We start from the raw sequence: 20989 nt of genomic DNA on the forward strand, positions 1-20989 counted from the left end.
TTATCTATGTTAATCCTCATCAACAACTCTAGAGGCCTGATACTATTACTAACATTTCCAATTTTACAGATGAAGCAGTACCACAGTTAATACATCATGAAGTAGGAACTCAAACCTGGGCAGTCTTGACTACAGAGCCATTACTGCCTGATTCCTCATTTAAAACCCAAGTCACCAATTGATTCCTAAGTCTAGTCTAGAAAATCAGGGAGTAAAAACCAACAGATTCAATCAATACTTACTGAATATACGGGGGTGGGGGTGCAAAGCACTATGAAAGGTGCTATTGAAGATATATGCTATTGGAGATGGTGCTATTGTAGTTGCCTAAGACATAGCCTTTGCTCTCTGAGAGCCAGTAATAGGAGGAGGGCTTGTTCACAGCTAACTAACACAAGGCAAAAGGAACTAAGTGCTAGAAGCCCTGTCCAAAATGCCACAAATTAAGCTACTGGGATAGGAGAAAATTTCATCAAGTGTGATCATCTTCAGCTTGGCCTAGAAGAATGAGTAGGGTTTGGAGAGGTGAAGGACAACAGCAATATTAACAAAGTAATACTCTGAAACCAGAAAGTTTATTTCAATTTTTAGATAAAATTACTGCCAATAAATAAAATAAAATCTTTCAAGCATCAAATATCAAAATGTCAATTAAAATGGCAACAAGAAAACAATTTAGTTGTTTGGATTGTTTTAAGAAGGGTAATACAGTTTTTTTTGTTTGAGTTCATAGTCTGCAGACTTTATTTTTTATATATTCTTTTTAAAAATTTACTTATTTTTAATTGGAGGATAATTGCCTTACAATGTTGTGTTGATTTCTGCCATACATCAACATGAGTTGGTGTTATACCATAGGTATAACATGTGGTAAGTCTTAAATGAAGTTTAATACAGTAGATGTTTGGATTCTGAAGCAAAGCACTCACACCCTCAATTAATGGTTAATTTTAAAAACAACTCTTTTATAAATAGAAGCAACTTTGTCAGGTTTTATGAAATAAATTAATTCATACATTTTAGAACATTTTATAAAAAGATTAACACTCTATAGTTGGGGATGGTCCCTGTTAATATGAGTATTCACAGAATTTGGTATAACATAATATTCAGCTTTCTAAAAACTAAAATTTTATGGGATATACCATATGTCATATATTTTTATATAATTATGTATAATATGTTTATATTTTATATTAATATATTTATAATTTACATTAATATACTGGAGAACACATTCTTTATTTCAAGTACTCTCTAATCAGTCATCAGCAGTTTGGGGAAAAGATATCCTATTCAAGCACTTCAGTCACCCACCTCAAACATCTAAATTATGCTGTGTTCCAACAAGTAACCACAATGGCAGAGAGACTCCCAAATAAATAATCCAAACCAGGGAGTGGTACTAAGAATTACCTCCTTCTAAGAGCCAAATGCCCAAAGGCATTGAAAAAGATGACTAAGTTTTGCCAAGTTTTGTCAATGTTATTATTCACATGCTGGATGACCTATACTAAAGGTACTAAAATGAAAAGCAAAAGGTAAATTCTAGGGGTTTTTTTGTTTGTTTTCTACATCATATGTGCTATCTTATAACTTAATACAGGGTTCTAATGCTCCAGCTGAAATTTTTCTCTAATTGCTCTTGATTACTAGTTGATCAGGAATGTAAGTATTAGATGGAATCACTTTCTCACCAATTATTTTATTACTTGCACAAATACTAGTATCCTAAAATTCACACATATTGTCTTTAAAGATGAATTTCACCTCTTCATTTTCACCTTCTAACTTAGGGTCAATGTCAGCAATCATTAAATGAACAGTAAGATGTCAATCCTCTCCCATAACAATACCTATACAAAAGATCTGTATGTAAGATCCCTTGGCAGATTCAAAACAAAGTGAATCATTCTGTACCATATATAACAATATGTCTTTAAAATTCCATGATGGCTTCTCAATAACACAGAACTAAGTTGTATATTCTCTTCCTCAGTGACTTAAGCGGGAAACCTAAAAGTAGGAATGAATTTATTTGCTATCAAAAACATGAAAGTCATTTAAAAGCACTTTTCCTTCAATCCACTTATTTATCCCACTAAAATAGATAAGCATACCATTTTCACTGTAATCCTGTCTATTCAAGCAAACATTCGAAATTTGTAGAGTACATTTAAAAAAAACACCATTAAACACTATATTATGAAATGTGTTGGAGGGTATTCAAGCACATAGTGGGAGAAATTATATACAGTTTCTTATTTGTTGTTGTTGTTGTTCAGTCATGTTGTTCAGTCTTTGCGACCCCATGGACTGCAGCATGCCAGGCTTCCCTGTCCTTCACCATCTCCCAGAGCTTGCTCAAACTCATGTCCATTGAGTCAGTGATGCCATCCAACCATCTCATCCTCTGTCATCCCCTTCTCCTCCTGCCTTCAATCTTTCCCAACATCAGGGTCTTTTCCAATGAGTTGGCTCTTCGCATCAGGTGGCCAAAGTATTGGAGCTTCAGCATCAGTCCTTCCAATGAATATTCAGGACTGATTTCCTTTAGGATTGACTGGTTGATCTCTCTGCAGTCCAAGGGATTCTCAAGAGTCTTCAACACCACAGTTCAAAAGCATCAATTCTTCGGCACTCAGCCTTCTTTATGGTCCAACTCTCACAGTTTCTTATTAGGCTATGCTATGACTAATGAAGGAATGATTCACTCAGAAGGTAGAGTGCTAGAGGATAAGCTGCATTTTGCCAGGCTCTCCTGGCCTGGGAGAACAGGTGCTCCATAATAAGCAAGGGCATGGAGAAGTAAAAGCACACAGTGCTTTCAGAGACCAAGAAGTAGTCTGACATTCCTGATAACTAATTATGGTCTCTTCCATATTTAACACTCTATGAATTTTAGGCACTGTTGAGTATATGTTCTCAAGAGCCCTCACAGAGGTAGAGCAGATGCAGAATCACCTGTACTCTCCCTGTTCCTTACCTGCCCCAGGCAACATCCTCTTTGGTGGGGGTGGTATTGCAGGGAAGTATCTGTGTCAAAGATGGGAAGGGACTGCTACTTGACAACCCCACTGTATTTAGGACAGAAGCCTGAAGATGGAAGAAATCAGACCTTTAGTAGACAGAATGAAACTACTCCTTCAAAATCTGGGACTCAGATTTCTCATTTGCAAATGCTCATCCAAAGTCTTTTATAAAGAACATGTTAAGTGGAAATAAAAAACCCCAAACATCTAAAAGCAATATTTATTTAATGGGGAAAATAACTTGGGAAGTTAAGCATTTTAAAGTAGACTGAAACAGAATAAACACAATGGAGCACAAGAGATTGTATCTTGTATATGGTAACTACTTTGTACAGGGCAATGGCTATGGGAACATCAATGCATATCATCTAAAAATAGCAACAGAAATTTTTCTTTTCCTAACACACAGAGGGAAGAAATAGGCAATTTCATCTTAAATGTGTTATTAAAACATATGAATTCCAAAAATGATATAAAACATCAGCATAATCAGAGACAGATCAAAGTAGAAAAAGGGACTTGAGGCTGTTGAGAGGAGCTGCTTACTCAATGACAGGGAAATTAAAAAAAAACAGTTCATAGTCATAGTAAGACAAAGAGTAAATGTTTTTCGAAAATACTTTCACTATATGGTTTTAAATACTTTCACTATATGGTTTGAGGCCACCAACATACATTGAAAAAAATGCTACAAACCAGAAAGGGGCTCAAAATGAAATGAAATATTAATGGAAATGTTTATCTGAAAGTAACCAGACATAGCTTTTCAAGGAATTTTCCCACTTCTGAACAGTTTGTGCCACTATGTTCTGAGAAATGTTTGGGGGAAAGTAAACACTCTCCATTTTTCCAAGTCTGTAGAGGAAGTGGAAGTAACCACCTCATCTAGGTAAATCCTCCCTGCCAACTGACAGACAGTACTATCAGGTCAGTAGCAGCTTTTAGGGGAAATGCAGTTGCAGGAAATCAGCGAAAGTCCAGAACAGCAATGTAAATCTGAGCAGGATACTCCCAAGTTGCATGCCACTTCCTATGCCTCTCTTCTAAGACTATTCTATTGATGTAGATCAGGATAGATTAGAAATATGTTTGTGGGAGAGCGGTACAACCATGAAAAAGGCATATTTACTTAATATATTTACCATAATACTTCCTCTGCCATACCAAGGCAAAAACAAAGGTTAAAAATATCCTTGGACACTAGCAAGCCCCTACTCTGGCAATTTACTCTTCTTTAGAATGAGATTTGTAGGTGGTAACATTAACAATACAATGTCAATCCCTATCAATATACTAATTACTGCTACAGGGGTCTTCAACAAGGTTATTTACATTATAGGTAGATATAGGAAAAGAGAGAAGTTCCTCTAGCTTGGTTCTTCTGCCATCAAACAATGATTGCTTTGCAACTGAACTCATGCTCCTCACCAACTTAGTCCACTGTATTACTCATAACACCCAACTCAACACTAATTCCACGGTACCTAGAAGCTCGGAGAACCACAGAAATGGCAGTCTTCCTTCCACAACCATATTAAAACCTTTCATATCCTATTTCAACACAAAGAAGCTATATATTTTATTTCCAAACTGTATAAACAACAGATTTAATTTGTTAAAATGTACTCAATTATCATTAAATCTCATATTAGTCTGCTCAAGTCACCATAACAAAATACCATAATCTGAGTGGTTTAAACAACAGAAATTAATTTTCTCAAATTCTAGAGGATAGTAAGTCCAAGATAAAAGGTTCCTGTAGGGTTGTTTCTGAGAGCTCTCTTCCTGGCTTGTAGATGGCTGCTTAGTCTTTGCATGGCCTTTCCTCTGAACTTCAAAAGGAGAATGAGTATCCATGTGAGCTCTTTAGTATCTCTTGAATGGACACTAATCCTATTTTATTATGGCCCCATCCTTATGACCTCATTTAACCTCAATTATCTCCTTATAGACCCTAACTCCAAATACAGCCCTGGGGGGCTATGGTTTCAACTATATGTTTCAAATGTAATCTTGGGGGGGGTGGTTAGGGTTTCAACATATGGATTTTGTGGGGACACATAGCAAATCACTAACAAAATCATTAGCACATATTTCAAAGTTTATGTAATAAGTTATCTAAGGTTATTAGGTGAAAGAGCTTTTAAGAGATTATCTGTTCCCTCTTTGTTTTACAGGTGAAAAGCAAAAAGCTATCTAGGCAAAATGTAGGGTCAACTAGTTAGTATTAGCACCCGGCTACTTCTGCAGATTTTCTTACTACTGATTTAAAATTTTAATTAAATTTAAAATTGTGAGTAGGAAACCCAGATGTCTTCTAAAATACCAGAGAACAGGAAAACCCCAAAACTACCACACAGTACCACATAGGTGAACATAAGCACAAATATCCTTTTCTCCCTCTCCTCTCAGAAGGAACAAGAGAAATTAGTTGAGAAGATACTGGGACAAACTGGAAATGCTGGATCAGCCTAGAAACACCAGACCCAATTTGCAAGCTTCTATACTATTCCCATTAGAAGCCATAGCAAAATCGGTCATTTTATCTTTGATGGCCTCCCAACACCCTCTCTCACTCCCTTGAAACTTTCATTATTTCCTATTGCCTAGCCAGCTTTCATTAAACTCAAAACTCAGGTGTTGTATCTAATATCTACAAATTTCCACCAAATCAAAATTCCCATATACCATTGGTTAACAACTGTTTTGCTAAGTCGCTTCAGTCGTGTCCGACTCTGTGCAACCCCATAGAGGGCAGCCCACCAGGCTCCCCCGTCCCTGGGATTCTCCAGGCAAGAACACTGGAGTGGGTTGCCATTTCCTTCTCCAATGCAGGAAAGTGAAAAGTGAAAGTGAAGTCGCTCAGTCGTGTCTGACTCTTTGTGACCCCATGGACTGCAGCCTACCAGGCTCCTCCATCCATGGGATTTTCCAGGCAAGAGTACTGGAGTGGGTTGCCACTGCCTTCTCCTAACAACTGTTTAGTTAGGTACTAATCTGATTATTTAAGTAATTCATATTACTTAATGAGGCTTCTGAATGAATGAATCATTAATTAGTGAATGAAGCTTAACTCTTTCAGATAATTTGAAATTCAACTTGATAGGAATCCCTGAAGGAAGAGGAATAAGAGGAGGTACACGGTTGAGAGGGGTAGGGAGAGAAGGTAAGGTTCTAACGTATTTTATACTTTCTCATCCACACCAATCCTTGACTGCAGATAAGGAAAATATACAAAATCACCATTACAGCCTTATACCACACTCCTCCCTCCAGGATACTTCCTGATCCCATAGGGCTCAGAAAAATAAGGAGACATTGCTTAAACAGACAGCACGGGATAGTATAGAAGACCCTCAAACCCTGAAAGTGGGAATCAGGAATGACCAATATTTCACTACTTTTCTCTGCCTGGTATTCCCAGAAATTCTATCATAGCAGCATTATATTCATAATGCTCATTTAACTGGCAAATGTCAGAGAAGAGGCAATCTAAAGTCTTACAGATGATTGGGAAGGTTGAGTATGTGCGTGTGTCTTACAAATCAAGGGTAATCACCACCAACACACAACCAGCCAAATCACAAGCATACTTTAAAGGATTAGCTTGATTCTGCCAATTTTTGAACTGAAAGAACCATTTTTTCCTTTTAGCAAGACCAAATCAACAATTTTCAGTAAACCAAAAAAACTCAGTCTCAGGCTTAATAAATTGAGATAGTCTCATTATTATTTTCATTTTTAAAGTCCCAAATTAGATGAGAATGCTATCTGCATTGGAAAACAATACTACATTTGCACATATTCTCTTATTAGTTTACACTGCAGTGGGAACTAAATTTAATATATGGTAGCATTTGAAGGATGAAAATAGCTTGTATTTTTTCTCATAACAGGAACAAACCATAAATCTTTACTATCTGAAAATCTAACTCATAAATTTTAAATGACAATTGCTATAGATTATAAAAATAAAATAATTTGTTTGGAATTCCCATTCCGAAACCATTTGTTCAAAGAGCTTAAGGTTTGAGACGCAGCCTTAACTATGAAAAGAATTAATTATTTTAATATAAAACAGACCAGGCCAAAAATTGACCTACTGAAGTCCGAAGATTTCTAAACTCAATATAAGGAAAACTAAGAGAACTAGAACCAGATCCAGGGGTTTTAGAATGAATACTGATATAGTAAACTTTAACTTTTTAAAATGCCATTAAAAACTTCTATGGAACTATGTTCTGATACTTCCATTTGTCCACCTGTACGTCAGATGCTCAGCCGGATGCTCAGGGAATTCATTAACACTTAAAACAATGAAAACAACTAAGGTTTTTTTTTTTTGTTTGTTTTTGTTGCGGTTTAGGTCTGTCCCTACATCTTACCTCCCCAGCTAATGACCTATGTTCTGCAATCCTGTCATAGGAAATAAATATGCTGACTGATTTAAACACTAGTATAAAAAAAGCTGGAAAGTTTTTTAGCTTCTTCATTCTAGATTTTTATCTTATTTCCCATTCCAAGGAGGTCTCATGTAATGCACAAGCTTCTTAAGTGTGCTCAGTCCTGTCCAACTCTTTGCGACCCCATGGACTGTAGCCCGCCAGGCTCCTCTGTCCGTGGAATTTTCCAGGCAAGAATACTGGGCTGGGTTGCCATTTCCTTCTCCAGAGGATCTTCCCAACCCAGGGATTGAACCTGCATCTCCTGAATCTCCTGCATTGACAGGCAAATTCTTTTCCACTGAGCCACCTGGGAAGCCCAGCTTAGTAAGTAAGACCAGCAATAAAAGTATGATGTATTTGTTTTTCACATGTTTTCTGAGTTTAGAAAGGTAACTGTTGATTTTAAGGTCCTTGTATTGGATTACTTGCTCCTTTGGGAGAAAGGAGCTAGATAGACTCAGATTTATGGCAGGAATTCGGCAAGCCTTTAGGAGGAAGAAGAAAGGCAGGATTTAGGGACAAAGTACTCAACTGAGGCCATATTTTTTATCAGGGCAACTTATGCTGCCTTTGTTTTCTTTCTTCCCCGTTCTCTTTAACTTTCAGAAAATACTTCAACCTCTTAAGAACCTCTATCATGAAATATCCAAGGGATTATGATTTTTTTACATGGAATTGACATTCTCACTTCCAAAGTGTTTCTTTTTATAAATCAACTTTATTAAAGTATATTTTGCAGATAATAAAATCAGCCTTTTTAAGTGTAAAATTCAAAGAATTTTGACAAATGTATATATACAGGTAACCTAAACCACAATTAAGGTATAGAACATTTCCATCACCCCAAAGAGTTCCTCTGTGTCTCTTTGCAATCAATCCCCTCCCCACACTCCTGGACCTTGGCAAATACTGACCTGCTTTTGGTCACTACAGCTTTACCTTTTCTAGAATTTCAAGTAAATGGAATCATCCAGTATGCAGTCTTTCATGTGCAGCTTCTTTCACTTAGAACAATGCATTTTATGTTCACTCGTGTTGTTTGGCCCTTTTTAAGTAATATTCCACTGAGTGGTTTTGTTTATCTACTCACTCGCTGATGGATATTTGGGTTGCTTCCAGTTTAAGGCTATTATAAATAAAGCTGCAATGACAATACTTGGATTTATGTTTTTGTGTGAACCTAACTTTTCATTCCTTTTAGCTAACTACCTACAAAGATAACTGCTGAGCATGAGTAGGTATATGCTTAACTTTGTAAGAAACTGCCAAACTATTTCCAATTGGCTGTACCAATTTCCAGTGGCTGTACCAGTTACCTTCCTACCGGTTTTGCATAAGTGTGCAGTGACTGCATAGCCTCACCAATACTTGGTAGTGTCTTTAAAAAAAATTTAAGTTAATGTGTAGGAATGTCTCACTGTGGTTTTAATTTGCAGCTCTCTGATAACTAAGGATACTGCGCAGCTCTTTAAGTGCTTAATATCCATTCACGCATTGTCTCTTGGAAGGTGCTTGTTCAACTGATTTGCTCATTTTTAATTGGATTGTTTTTCTTCTTCTTATTGAGTTGCAGGCTTTAAAAATATATTCTGAAAACCAATCTGTAGCACATATATGTATTGCAAATACAATTTTCTAGTCAGTGGTTCGCCTTTTCATTTTAATAGTATCTTTTGAAGAGTATATGTTCTTAATGAAGTTTATCAATTTTTCTCTTCTGGTTTATATTTTTGTGTTCAATAAAAGAACTCTTTATCCAAAAGTTATGATGATTTTATCCTATTCTCTTCCAGGGGTTTTATAATTTTAGCTTCTACATTTAGGCTTATAATTCATTATGAGTTACTTTTGTATATATTCTAAGGTGAATACTGAATATTTTTTAATTTTGGTGATAGATTTTTGTGTCTATGTACATGTGGTTTTTTCTTCTAATATCTGTTGGTTTTTGACACCATGGCTATGCCAGCCTCACAGAATGAGTTGGCAAGAACTTTATCCTCTCTTTCCTACAAGTTTGGTTTATTTGTTCCTTAAATATTTGATAAAATTCACCATTAAAGTTACTGGAGCCTAGATTTTAATTATGGGATGATTTTAAATTACAATTTTAATTTCTTTAATAGATATAAAGCTGCTCAGACTTTTCAAGTTCTTTTTGAGTCAGTTTTGGTAATCTATGTCTTTCATGGAATTCTTCCATTTCATCTAAGTTGTAGAATTTACTGGCATAAAATTATTCTTAATATTCCCTTATTATCTTTTTCATGTCTCTAGGATCTGTAGTGATATCCATTCTTCCTTTCCTGATATTGGTAATTTGCATTAATTTATATCTTTCTTTTTTGTATCAATCTAGCTATCAGCTTATCAATTTCACTGATCTTTTCAAAGAGCTGGCTATTGGTTTCACTGATTTTTCTCTATGTTGGTTTTCTGTTTTATTGATTTCTACTCTAACATTTTATTCCTCTTACTTGGGGTTTAATTTGCTCAATTTTCTTGCTTCTTAGGTCAGAATCTTAGATTATTGATTTTTAGATCTTCCCTATTTTAAGACTATACATTTCCCTCTAAGCACTGTTGCATCCTACAAGTTTTAATATGTTGTGTTTTCATTACCATTCTGTTCAAATATTTTCTAATTTCCCCGTAACTACTTCTTACTATGATTTATTTAGAGGTATACTGTGTAATTTCCTAATATTTGAGAATTTTCCAGATAGCTTTCTGTTACTGATTTCTAATTTAATTCCATTTTGGTCAGAGAACATACTTCATGTTATTTCAATTATTTATAATATATTGAGATTTGTTTTATGGCCCAGAATGTGGTCTTAGTGAATGTACCATGTGACTTTGTAAAGAAGATATATTCTGGTAGTGTTAGGTCTGGTGTTTTATAAACACCAGTTAGGTAAAGTTGGTTGGTAGTATTGGCCAGATTTTCTATCCCCTCACTGACTTTTCTATTTATTCTATCAGTTACTGAGTTTTAAGAGTGTTGAAATATCCAACTCTAACTGTGGTTTTGTCTACTTATCCATTCAGTTGTATCTATTTTGATTTTGTTCATGTATTTTGAGGCTCTTTTAAGAGCATACCCTTTGAGGATTATTCCTTTCTTAATGAATTGAACACTTCATCGTTATGAAATGTGTCCCCCATTCTGAAGTATAATCTGTCTCATATTAACATAGATACTCCAGCTTTCTTATGATTAGTGCTTGCATGATATATCTTTTCCCATCTTTTTATTTGGAACCTATCTGTGTCTTTATTCTTAAAATGAGTTTCTTACAGGCAATAGTACATAGTTGGGTCTTAGATTTTTATGCAGTCTTTCAATTGGAAAACTACTTATATTTAATGTAGCCTTAATATTGTTGTATTCTTTATATTTGATATTTGTTCTGTTTCCCATCCCTTCTCTGCTCATCTTTTTCTGTTTTCTTTTGGATTAAATGAGTATAGTTTAATATTCATTTTTATTGCCATTATTAACTTATTATACTTTTTTGTTGGTTATTCCAGGTTGCAAATTATGCATCTTTAACTTATCATTATCAACCTTCAAGTAATATGACATCACTATACATATAAGAACCTGAGCAGTATACTTCCATTTCATTCCTTCCATGCCTTGGGGCTATTGTCACACCTTTTACATCTATATACATTATAAATACACATTATAATCTCTAAATAGATTATTAATTTTGCCTTAAACAATCAGTTAACTTTTAAAAACATTTTTAAATGAACAAAAGTCTTTCATATTCATCCCCCACTTACCATACTTATCTGGAACTCTTCATTACCTCTAGAGATTCAGGTATCCATCTGGTATCATTTTCCTTCAGTCTGAAGAAATTTTTAATATTTCAGGTCTGTGGGTGACAATTTTTTGTCTGAAAAAATATATTTCTCCTTCATTTATTTTGGCTTTCATTTTAAAAAAGATTTTTACTGGAGACAGAATTTGAGATTGACAGTACTTTTTTTTCTTTAGCACTTTAAAGATGCCATGCCATTGTCTTCTCACTTGCACTGTTTCTGATGAGATGTGTATGATTTCTTATCTTTGTTCTTCCATATGTACTGTTTCTTCCCCCCCCCCCGCCCCAGCTTCTTTTCAATGCTCCATCTATCCACTGGTTTTCAGCAATTTGACTGTCTTAAAGTGGTTTTCTTTGGGGTTATCTTACTTAGGGTTCATTGAGCTTTTCGGATTTATTGATTTATATTTTCCATAATAACTGGAATTTTTGTCATTATTTTTTCAACTATTTTTCTGCCTATTCCTGTCTCTCCTTTCCTTCTGGGACTCCAATTACATGCATGTTAGTCTGCTTTCTTTCTCTTTCTTCAGTTTTTTTACATTCTCTGTTTCAGATTGGATAGTTTTGTTGTTGTGTCTTCAAACACATTAATCCTTTCTTTTGCAATTTAATCTGCTATTAATCTCATCCAGTGAATTTGTCACTTCATATAGTGTACTTTTTGGTTCCAGGAGTTCTATTTGCTTCTGTGTTAAATTTCTTTCCTCATTACATCGATGTTTATCTTTCAATTGTTCAGCACAGTGTCATAGTTGCTTTGAAGTCCTTGTCTGCTAATTCTGTAACTGTTATTTCTCATTCAGTTTCTACTGACTTGACTTCTTCTTGCTTACGGGTCACATTTTAGTGCTTCTTGGAATGTCAAGTAATTCTCTGGATATCAGCTGTTATAATCATTGTATTTTTGAGTGCTTTTATTTCTGAGCCACCAGGGAAGCCCTTTAAAATTTACTGTCTTCTTTTAAAGATTACTGAAGCTTGTTTTGTTGTGCATCTAAATTTTTTGTGAATAATTATTTTTTCAAGGCTTAATTTTTAAGTTTTGTTACTTTGGGTTCAAAGTACGTTTTATTCTATGACTACATTAATGCTACTACTAAGGAATAACTCTTACGTGGTCTCTATTGGATGTTCTGGGTGTTCAACAAGGACTCTCAGTTTTTGCTGTGGGAACTGAAATCTTGCTCTCAGACTTGTATGAGCTCTGGTAAATTTTCAGCTCATAGCTCCTGAGAAATAGTTTTTTGTCCAGCGCCATGGTGTTTCTCTCAATACATTCACAGATTGATAATTCAGCCAAAGATAAAGGGAAAATTTATGCAGATTTCTGGAGTTATTTCTCTGACTAGCCCTCTTCCCCTTTCAGTACTCTGCTCCACAAATTCCTGCCACCTAGGCAGACCTCCCTGAGTTCCTAACTCAATTCAACAAGACTGCATCATCAATTCAACAAGACTGCAGGTTCTGACTGAGTTCCCTCTCACAATGCTACGGTCCAGAAACTACCTACAGACAGAAAGCCAGGGTGACTGCAGGCCTCATTTTCTTTGTTCCGTTTTTCTCAGGGATCACAGTCCTGTGCTACCTGTTGCCCAATGTCTGAAAACACTGTTTCATATATTTTTGTCCAGTTTTGAATTGTTTATGGGGTATATGAGGCAGAAGGGAACATGTTTTATACCAGTTACTCCTTCGTGGAAACACAGTGGAAGTCTCAAAGCCTTTTAACACTGAGTCACTTAAGGGTCAAACTCTGTGGTAGGTTTCACATACTAAATGTGGAAAAAGCCTACCACAAATAGTAGACGACCACAGTAAGCAGGAAAATGGTTCAGGAAGCAGAAAGCAAAGGGACACATCTCTTCAGCTTTGACAGCTGGTGCACTTTTAGAAGAATATGAAGTGACTCAACCAATTTCAGAGGCAATGCACTGCTCAGAACCAAAAGGTTAGAGATGTCACTCTTAAAAATATCAAATCAAGAACTCTAAAATCCAAAGTAATGAAATAAAAAAATCAAAGCAGTCAAGTATAAACTGAACTTGACAAAAGTGTCAGTTACCAGTCACTTTGATATTTCCTTCTTTAAGCCCATGCCAAAAATAGCTCTCTCCTCTTATTCTCCTTTCATACAAGTTAAAACAACAACAAAAAATGCAATCCAGACAACCTTATTTACAACACTTAAAAAAAATCTTGAGGAAGTCATCAATAACTCTGAATGATGTCTGATGCATGTATGTTTTGTTATTACTATTTTTAAAGGGTTGTTTTTTCAGCTATGATGACTAAACAATCTCAGGGCTCAGTTATTTACCTCAATACAAGATAAAACTGAGGTTATCGGTCTTGGTATAAATCTTGCAATCACAATGCCACATCTATAGAAGGGCAGTCGCTTAAACACAGGAACTCCACATTAAGGAAATCAGATACACAAAAAAATCTCTTATGACGGAACAAACCAGAAAAAAATCCTGCAATATGTGCCATTAAATTATTATATCCAAAATTATTTTAAAAAATTTCCTACCAACACATCAGGCAACACCATGAAAGCTCAATGTTCAAAAAATAAATTGAACCACTAACCTGGGAGGCACAGAACAATGTAAGTTTCCAAAGAAAATTAAGATAGCAGGAAGTAAGCCAGAGAAAAAAAGCAAAATCCCTGAATTACACTGACAGAGAAACCGAGGTAATGACGTAGTGAAGTGAGAAGGAAAATTGCTTACCTTCTTGCTGTACACTTCTCTTTAGGCAGTCCTATATAACTGCCTACTTCAAAGTCTGTAACTTTATAAACAAATGAAACAGAAGCTAAACAAAGGGACCAAACTCCCTGGGAAGATAAGAAAGAACACAGCAGCCCTACCAACAGGCACCAGTACAACAACTTCCTCTGTATATTTAAAGGTTCAGGTTTAAAAAGCCTCCAGCTGAACTGATAGGTACACAGCCGACTACAGACTAGCTAATGGTGGTGTATAGGGTCTGGAGATGAGAGTGACCTACTCAGCTTCATCATGTTAACACAAGAAAGCAAGCTTTGCCACCTGAGCTATTGTACACACTCATCCCTGAAAGCTAATTTTTCCCCCTAGAGTCCACCTAGTCCTCTTCTTTAAAACCAGAAAGAACAGTCCCCAAACCTTTGCTTTTTAGATAAATCCCACAGATTAAAAAAAAAAATACTTTATTTTAAACCAGGTGGTGCTAGTGGTAAAGAATCACCTGCCAATGCAGGAGACACAAGAGATGCAGGTTTGATCCCTGGGTCGGGAAGATCCCCTGGCAGGAGGAAATGGCAACCCACTCCAGTATTTTTGCCTGGAGAATCTCATGGACAGAGGAGCCTGGCGGGCTATAGTCTATGGGGTCACAAAGAGTTGGACACGACTGAGCACGCACACATGCACACAGAGTGTTCTACGTACAGATCTGAAATGCACATATGGAACTTAATAGTCCAGGGTTTCTATATAGCTACAGAACCAAAGACCAGGGAAACTGTTATGTCCCATCAGGCCTACTTCTCCAATATTTTCTTGGCATTAAACACTATACAAACACACACACAAACACTATACAAATTTCCAGTTAAAGACGCAGATGTCTGGACTCTATTGGTCTCAGCTGTATACTGCTAGATTGATGAAAAATCTTTTTATTAGAGTCTTTCAGTAACCAGCTTCATGCTTTCAAACTTGCCCAGTGTCTTTCCTCATTCTGACAATGTAAACATAACACAAAAGCACCTCTTCTTAAAGAAGTGAAACCGAGAAATAGCAAAATTATTAGCTATAAAGAGCCGTTAATCAGTTAAATCCAAATTGTTTTCCACAGGAATATATTCTGTAATATAAGACAGAACAATTGGCAAATGATTATTTTACTTATAATAAAATAGTTCTCATGTGGACTACAAAATTACATAATATACATAAGTGTAATATGTAATATACATAATATATATTATATATAACATACGTATATTATATATGTATATAACACACATATATTATATATAACATATTATGTATTTTACATATACATATATACGTAAGCCCAGTGCACGATTCACTAAAAGGTAGCTCTCTTTTCACCCCAAATCTGTCTGGGAAGATCAATTTGAATTAGAGAAGTCTGAATTATAGAGCTTAAAATGAGACAAATTAGTTTTATTACTTGCAGATACACTCTCACTTACCTGCCCATCCTCTTCCTTCTCTACTAAATAGCATTTCTAGCACTTTAATAAATGAATAATTTAATAGATGATAATAACTGGTAATGAATACATTAACTATTTGTATATAAATAGAAATTTTTTATACCTAAAATAAAACCAACCTCCATCATTCCATCTCACATGAATGATGATCACTTCCAAATATGGAAAAAGAAAATATGATTGGAAAACTAATCAATAAGGTTTCTACTGCTGAAAATATGGTAACTTTAAAAAATAATTTCAAAGCATTAAAAGAAAACTGACCAATTACCAACTGTAAAAAAGAATAAGACAGATAAAAAAGATCATTTTAGAAATTATCATAATATTTAAACATAATAGACATTTGTATATATATACTACTTAAAACTAATTTTACTGACTTTTCTATGCGCCAGGACTTTCTCAAGTGTTTATAATGTATAAATTATTTAAATTCCTACCACAACCTTATGAGGTAGATATTATTATTATCCCCCATTTTACTGATAGGGAAACTGAGAAGCAGAGAGAACAATTAATCTGTCAGTGGTCACACAGCTACAGAGAGAACAATTAATCTGTCAGTGGTCACACAGCTACTAAGTGATAGGACCACGATTTGGACCCAGGCATTGTGGCTTCAGGCCAACTCTCTTCACCACATACCATGAATATATATGGGGCTTCCCAGGTGGCTCAGTGGTAAAGAATCCACCTGCCAATGCAGGAGCCACAGGAGATGCAGGTTTGATCCCTGAATCAGAAAGATCCCCTGGAGAATACTGTCAACCCCCTTCAGTATTCTTGCCTGGAATATCCCAGGCAAGACAATAGACAGAGGAGCCTGGAAGTCTACAGTCCATGGGGTTGCAAAGAGTTGGATACAACTGAGTGACTAAGCATGCATGCATGCATGAATGTATGTGTGTTTTTTTATATAAACCACCTAAAAATTAGTATTCCAACATGGAACTGAATTATTAGCTTTAAAGAAGAACACCTAGAAATTAGAACAAGCATAAATAAAATTGTTGACACTATGTATATCATAAAAATTAAACAGAATATTAAAAACATAAAACTTCATTAGAAAGAAGAAATGCGCTACAAGTGAAAAGCTGGAAAAAAATTATGTCATAATAAGTATAAATGGACTGGGTATTAATAAAAAGCATCCCACTGAAAGGATCAAAACACTTATATATTTTGATTCACTATAAATGTAATATATGTTCACTATAAAAAATTCTTAAGAAAATACAGAAAAGTAGCAAGAAAATAAAAACCACACATAATCTCACAACCCAAAGAAAATGAAAACTTACAATGTTTCCTGACAGCCTTTTTCTATGAAAATATTTTCACATGGTTAAGATCATACTCCATGGTCAAACTGCATAGTTTATTTTTCAACTAAATTGCATAAATATTTTCCTACATGGTTAAGATTCTTCAAAAATATTTTAATAGCTCTATGATATTCCATCATATGGGTGTACCATAATTTAGGTACTCATTTCTCTCTTATGAAAACTGTGGGGAACATCTCTGTGCATTAAAGTTTATCCAGAGCTCAGATTTATTTTCTAAGGATAGATTTTTTTAGAAACATAATTACAGTTCAAAGTGTATGAACATTTTTGAGCTCTTGATGCATTTTACAAAATTGCTTTCCAGAAAGAGTGCCCGCTAAAGGAAAAAAAAAAAAAAAAAGACTGACTTCATTGAGTTAAAACTTCAGGAATATTTATTCACAACCAGCATTTCTGAATCATTTTAATTGGTGGCAGCTGCTTTAAATGTTCTCATTGTTAAACTGGTAAAACACCACAATGGAAACAGACTGTCTTAATTTAAGGTCAAACGGCAGTTATAGTTTAAAAATTAAACTCAAGTATATTTGGCTTTTTTCCAACTTTTAGACTCCCTGTTCTTCAAAACTTTTAAAAAACACTTATGTCAGAAAGAACTTCTACAGCCTTACACCATAAAACTAGAAGCATCTGAGGAGGCTGCTTTTTTTTATACCGTGTTTTGTTACACATAGCATAGTTGAATCAATGCTTAAAAATCCATCTATTTTCAATGTAACATACTATAAAGCAAGGCATTACACTCAGAGAATAAAAGATAAACACAACTCTAAATGCATTTGTTACAAGATTATATTTCTCCTCTTCAGTCTGTCTTAAGTGCTCAGCTGTGTCCTTACAATCCAATTTGATCAGGGTTTCTCACAACGATGTAAGAAAGCAAGGTTTTAGTACAAAGAATGGAAAGGAAGGCAGAAACTGCTAAGAGCTGTCAGAGGCAACATTCCTTTTCTGAGGCCATCTTCTCAATAACTAACTCTTATAAAGTCTTACAGGGGTCACTGATAGCTATTGCAATTTAGTAATCTCATGGTTTGAGAAAAAAAATTAAGTGCTTTATTTTTCTTCATAGCACATATCACTACCTATTTGTTTATTGTCTACCTACCAGATGGTAAGCTCCAAGAGCGTACACTGCCTTTTGCATTGCTGTATTCCTAGCCCCGGGCACACAGCAAGGATTCAGTATATGTTTGTAGAATGAATAAAATAATTTAATCTAAAAGATTGAGAATCACACTAAAAGAGCTTTGTTGTGGGTCTAGGCCCAAGAAATACTATTTTTGAATGTGTAGTGGATGTCTAACTGTGGCACAGAGAATTTATATCAAAAGCATAAACACCTTTCTCAGGCTCCTAGGAACAGTGCACAACTTTGACACTTTAGAGATATCCTTTAGGGAGATAAATGTCTCAGGGATAAAATCAGGGGAAACCGACAAGATGTTTGGTTCTTAGAATTCTAGTCATAGAGTCAGTCATGTATCTGAACCTCAGAGTACAGATCAATGTGCTACAGCAGGATAAAAGTGCACGGGTAGAGTGGGAAGGGAACAAAAATCCGGGTGAGGCATCTGAAGACACAGGCCCAAGGCTCCACCCCACCATTCAAGTCAGAAGGCCATGAAGGAGTCATTCCATTCCCTTCATCTTCAGACACCAATATGCAAGATGTAGGCAAGTGCACTGTCTGCTTGGTAGGGTGCTATAAGGATCCAAGAACACTAGCCATTTAGAAGATTCTGTAACTGCCAACTATTACAATGCTGTATCTGTAAAGGTACAATTATTAACGTTATCATCATTTTTGGCCAATGAAACCTCTAATAAGTAGCCCCTCAATAACATTTCATTTCCTTCCTGGCATACCTGGGAGAAGTAGGGATACTTGAGTATTATAATTTAGTATTATAATTTCTTCTAATAAGTATTATAATTTCACAGGTGGTTCTTGAATAGATTTCATGTCTGGGGAAATGTAAGATTCTGGTGCTGATAGGTGCACCATGAGAGACTATGCCATGATCAACCAAGTGGTTCAGGATGTTAAGAACACTAAGGAGGAAAGTGAGCGTTAACACTCAATGAGAGCATGAACGCTAAGTCATTTCAGTGGTGTCTGACTCTTTTGACCATACAGTCCATCAACTGTAGCCGCCAGGCTCCTCTGTCCATGGGATTCTCCAGGCAAGAATACTGGAGTGGGTTGCCATGCCCTCCTCCAGGGGATCTTCCCAACCCAGGGATTGAACCTGCATCTCTTATGTCTCCTACATTGGCAGGCGGGTTCTTTACCACTAGTGCCACCCGGGAAGCCCTCAATGAGAGCAAAGTATGAGTCAAATATGATTAAGTGTTTTCATAATGCATTTTACTCTCCACAGTAACTCTTTTAAAAAAGGTGTTATTATCCCCATTTACAGATGACAAAACTGAGGCTGAGAAGTTGCTTACTAGTATGAGGAAGACCTGACATTATCACCCATGGTTATCTAACTCCAAAGTCACACAAAAAATTTATCATCTCCAGATATGAGTGAGCTTGCATACCATTTCCCCATTTCCTTTTTTATTATTTCAGTCATTCTTATGGTTGATATAAGGGTTTACAAAAATTGCTGATCCACTCTATACTGTCAGGACACAGATTAACAATAAGATTCTGAATCCATAGGGAAAAGGTGATTCTCAATTTAGGTGAAGTAGCTAAATATGACTCCTACCTAGGTAGGAAGAAAAGACATCAGAGCCCATGAAGCAAGCACTGGATGACTGTTCAAAAGACTTAAGTAAACTCAGGATATCCTTGGCAACCAGAAAAGTCAGTTTCCAGTATTTCCCATGTGACAAACATCCTAGGGTTCAGGGATTTATAGAGGGGTGACTAAGGAAATCCATTATCTCAAAAAAGTATACCTAGATCAAAAGAAATGCCCTCCCTGAAAACACCCAGAGAAATATCTAGTAAGAGTCCCTTCACTTCTACAGGAACAGAATACCAGCAGAAATGTTTCATGAAAACACAATAAAAGTGAACATCAAGGAAATGGTTCTATAGGTTGGAGGGTTCCAAGCAAAAGCTAGTTAACTCAGGGCAGGGAAGATCCAGAGCAAAAAAGAATACGTTATCAAACTAAAAGTCTGAGTTAAAACCAGAACTAAAAATCAGAGGGCTAGAGATAAGGGCAGATGGGACCAAAGTCATCTTCAAACACCTAGAATTTTTTCCAGGTTTGGTCAATATAACTAGAGAGCAGGTTTGGTTTGTGTTGCTCTGATGGGCTTTTGGAAAGCAGAAAGCATCCTCTTAGAACACAGGAATCTGGGAATATTCTTTAAAGAAACCCAACATCAAGTAGCTAGGGAGTCATGTGAATTCCTATGCTGACACCTCTTTCTGGGCAAATTTGCCAAGTGGCAAATAAAACAGAATCTTAAGATGTCACTGATAAATAGTTATAAAGTGAAGGCAGTGGTCATGTATGGTAAGTTCACAGGCCCTATCCTAGATATATATTCTTCCTAAGCCATAAGATACCAAGGAATGTGATTTAGATGGAGCCAGAAGACAAAACTGTACCCTTCAAATTCCTCTGACCCCTGGAGCTATACTGCAGGGGTGCAAGGGTTAAGTAGAGGGGAGGGAAATAGTCATGAAGGAAGTATGCAATCAAGCTTGGCCAAGGCTATGGAAAGTGCCAAGGAATGAACTGCCCAGAGGTCACTCTGAAATTCATGGAGTTCTCCCCAAGGTAGTCATCACCAGTGATGGAAACAGAAGTTGGAGCTGAAAAAGGCCAATACTGAAAGCTTTAATGAACTCTTCACATCCTTTAAGTCTTAGACTAAACAGCACCTCCTCAAAGAGACTTTCTCTCAACCTATCTAAAGTAGAGGATGTTGTTGTTCAGTTACTAAATCATGGTTGACTCTTCTGTGACCCCACTGCTCGCCAGGCTCCTCTGTCCATGTGATTCTCCAAACAAGAATACTGGAGTAGCTTGTTACGCCCTCCTCCAGGGGATCTTCCCAATCCAGGGATCAAACCCATGTCTCCTGCATTGGCAGGCGGATTCTTTAC

General features: G+C 36.0%; 1 protein-coding gene across 3 annotated transcripts in view; it reads right to left on the reverse strand.

Moving 5' to 3' along the window:
- Positions 1-20989, reverse strand: part of AMMECR1 (AMMECR nuclear protein 1) — a 114150-nt gene that overhangs the window by 57244 nt on the left and 35917 nt on the right. The window lies entirely within an intron of this gene.

The sequence above is a fragment of the Odocoileus virginianus genome, unplaced genomic scaffold (assembly GCF_023699985.2).
Source record: "Odocoileus virginianus isolate 20LAN1187 ecotype Illinois unplaced genomic scaffold, Ovbor_1.2 Unplaced_Scaffold_1, whole genome shotgun sequence".
Classification (NCBI taxonomy): Eukaryota; Metazoa; Chordata; class Mammalia; order Artiodactyla; family Cervidae; genus Odocoileus; species Odocoileus virginianus.